We start from the raw sequence: 3,880 nt of genomic DNA, 5'->3' as shown, positions 1-3,880 counted from the left end.
AAGAAGAATTCAGCTGGAAACAGCAGGTGCTTCAGACTCAGTGGAATAAGCCACCTTGCAAACCATCATCTCTGTCTTTATCTGGGTCATGGATTTTTTGGCCAAGGCAGTGCAGATGTCAAGGACTGGCAGATGCAGCAGTGGTTTGGCATCACTACCTCTCCACCTTCCAGAGCAATGCCCTCAGGCTCACTTCACTCAGGTCCATCACATCAGCTGGAGATGTAAGCTGGAGCCTTCCAGACTTCTTGGGCAGTGTGAATTTAACTTCACAAGGTGGTTTGATCAGCAAATAGTCTCCATATCATAGGGAAAAGGATAAAGCTGGAAGGGAACCACCTTCCACCCTGCTAAGCCACTGCCCCATGCCAGATGCACCCATAATATTCTGTTTTTCTCCCCCAAATTGCCAAAATCCTGTGGTTCCCTCTTTTCCTAACACCCCTCCTTCCTAGCAGCGGTCTCGGCATGCTCAGGGTTTTCACCTAATTTATTTTTACAGTCCCCGCCTTGCTACCAGCGAAGCTTCACAGCGCCTCCTTGGGATGCACCATTCCAGGGTAGACAAATCCACGTGCATCGCTCCGTGTCCACATCCCCATGGGGTCAGAGGGGATTTATTCCTCACCTGGTTGCCACCACACAAACACAAGAAAGGCTTTAGCACAGATTCAATTCGGACATCGGCACCTGCAACCGGTTTGACCGAACGGCGCCGCACCATTATTTTCCCTTCAAGAAGAACTCTGCCGACCCCAGCTTGCAGCACAGGGTGGATACCATCTGCCCAGGCTTTCAAGCCATTCCCCAAATAATCCCCCCTTCGCCTGCCAAAGGCAGCTCACATCTGCGGGGCCGCGCTGGCTGTGCCGACAGCCGCCGGCGTGCCCAGCCCTGCTCCCTGCAGAGGCCATGGGAAAAGGCAGCCGGGGATGGCGCAGAAAAACGCACGGGTGGGAACGCGGTGGGGGAAGAGTCTGATCTGAGGTTTGTTTGCTTAGCATCTCATCTCTGGGTTGAAGCAGTGGTGGACGGCAGGACAGGGGAGCTTAGGTGCGAGAATAAATTGGGGATGGAGGGAGGGGGGCAGCTCTGCTCCCCAGTTTTAAAGTCTAGAAGCCAACTTTTCTTGCATCTTGCCCCTTCCCCCCCCCGCCAGCAACCAGTTCACGGGGCAAGAAAAGAGGACTTGACACAACACTCCAGCCCTTCTCTTCATGCAGGGACTTCTGGGGGTCCTGGGAAGAGGATGGGGACACCCTGGGGACAACAGTAGCTTAAGGTAGGGGTTTTAGATAAGGCTTTTAAAGACCTCCTTAGACTCTGTCACCTTCGCACTCATTCATCCAAAGAAGTAGTATGAAAAAGAGGAAAAACAGGCTGGGACAACTTGCATCAGGCAGAAAAGATTTCCCTTCCTTGTATTTACACAGCCCTGCGTCCATCTGAAAGGCATCACCCCCACCCTCCTCACATGATTCCCAAGCTCTCAGATATGCTTAAAAAAAAAAAAAAAAGGGGAAAAAAAAAAGGGAAAAAAAACCCAAACCAAACCACCACTCAGTAAGCAATATACTACATGGACACATGTTTTTGTGCTCACTTGAGCTAAACCTCCTCCACAATTTTTCCTTTAGCCAAATGTTTCTGAGTAGGAGAGCTGGAAAAATAAACTCCCCCTGGCGCAGCGGGACGCGGGCGGGAGGACGGGCTGAGCCGAGCCGGGGGCTCGTGGCCGAGGTCGAACCCCGGCAAGCCCCTTCCCAAGTCCCCTCTGCAGCACGGGCTGGCAGCTGTGGGATATTTACTGGGAACAAGTGCCTATTGTCCCCTGCCAAGGCTGAGAGGCAGCTCAGTGGGGTAAAAACATAATTAAATGGGACTTCAGCCTTCCGTTTTGCCCTCTTGGTTTTGCTTTTACCTTCCAAGTCCACATAAAGCCCCCGCTTTGGTCCTTCTGCCTGTGGTAATTTTAAAACTAGGCGAGTGGCTCTGAAATGACACCTCGAGAAAATTATTGTCATTATCATCTCCAGAACAGGTCTCTCCTATTATTATTATTTTTCTTTTTTTTCTTTTTTTTTTTTGTTTGCCTCACAGCACCGCTCCAGCCCACCACCGGCTGGGGGGATTTGGGGTGGCACAACAGGGAGGGAGCAACACACTTCGCAGGACTGAAAGCAGTGCAAAAGCTGGGGCAGGTTTGCTGGAATAAAGACCTGGGTAGCACCACGTTTCCAAGGCATGGCTGAAGTAGTCCAAAGCAAACGCGTGCCAACGATCGCAAGGTCCAAAATGCCTTTTAGGAAGAAATCCTAAAGATTTAGGATTTTTTTTAGGAAGAGGTCCGTCAGGGCATGCCTGCAGCTGATGCCCATCTGGTTTCTTCGGTGCCTCTGATTCCCCCATGTGGGATAAACACACTGACTTCTCCAAGGCAACGGCTTCTGCGATCCTTGCGTGACATTTGTTGCACACATGCCAATTAATACTAATAAATACGCTCGGACTATTGCTGAAAGGATACACAGAGCGATAAAAAACAAACAGCACTTAGGAGAGACAAGGAGAATAAAAGAGGGCAAAGGAAAGCAGTAGCGCGGAGTTAATGACGCGAGATCAAACCGGAGGAACTAATGGCCCCTTTTTCACGACGTAGTTAAGTCTATGAATATTGAAAACCTTGTTCAGAAATCCTCTGGAAGGGAGACCCACGGCAAGTCTAACAAGTGAAGAAAAAACCACATTTGCAGCTGCTTCCCCTGGGGAAAGAGGGACAGTGTCAGAGCCTGGCTCGTAAAACGGCCACGAGGATGAGAAAACCCTATTATTTTCAATATCCTGCTGCAGGATGAAAGCCGGCCCTGAGTGGGCATGCAACCCCGGCATCCCCAGGGCAAAAGCCCCCAGAGGCCAAATTCCACTCAGGCTCAGCAGCATCCGCCCCATCCTCATCCCCTCCAGCCCTGAGTTCTCTCCCCGAGCGGTCGCCGAGGGCGATGGCCACAGGCTCTGCAGCGCATATCCATCATGGGGCCATTTCAAGCCAGACGAGGACCCCGAGTGCCTATCGATCAATTTTATTTCCAGCAGACAAGGCCTTCCCCAATGTTAAAAATAAACCCATAAAGGCTAATTCAGCGTATCGCAACAAGTCAGATGAATCCACCCAAGCGGGCTGGTACTGCCTGGTGTTTTACCCTCGATATCCCTCGGTCCTGAATCCAGACACGGCATGGAGTCGAGGACCGGCTGCCACATGTAGATTTGTCTCCCTGACCCTGCTCCAAAGCATCTGCACTTGCAATCAGTCCTTCTTACAGCTGGTTCCTTTTATTTTTATGGCATTGGCCATTAAACAAGCCTAATTAACACAACAGGAAGATGAGGTTGACCTCAACTTTGTCTCATGCCGGGTACCAGCAAATCTTAATCTGCACAGGAGGAGGTGAGGTCTTCGGGAGCATCTTTGGGCAGATGCTGCCCAAAGCATGTCGCAAGCAATCCCTGGGAGCCAGCAGGGACTCTAGTTCATTTTTGGGAAGGATATTAAAAAGCTTATTTTGCCTTAGAGCAAGTATTGCTCTGGCATTGATGCTCATCTGTTGATGATATTCCTCCAGCGCTGGAGGGAAGCGTGGCCATTTCTACAGAAAATGGAAAGATGGACAGAGGTGGAAGGCTGGTCTCTGGGAAAGCTGATGAAGAAACCAGATTCACCGGACAGAAACTACTAGCCTACTGCTTGGCTGGAAGCAATCCGAGTCGCGGGGTCTCCGGAGGGATCTCTGCTTTCCCTGGAAGGCCAACATTTAAAGAATCAAAAAGCAGACACAGCAGATCTGAGCTCACTGGCATTTTCTAAGCTTTTTTTTTTTTT

Source organism: Charadrius vociferus, unplaced genomic scaffold (genome assembly GCF_000708025.1).
Source record: "Charadrius vociferus isolate BGI_N301 unplaced genomic scaffold, ASM70802v2 scaffold1, whole genome shotgun sequence".
Taxonomy (NCBI): Eukaryota; Metazoa; Chordata; class Aves; order Charadriiformes; family Charadriidae; genus Charadrius; species Charadrius vociferus.
The sequence above is the reverse complement of the archived record's forward strand: the minus strand, read 5'-3'. Positions refer to the sequence as shown.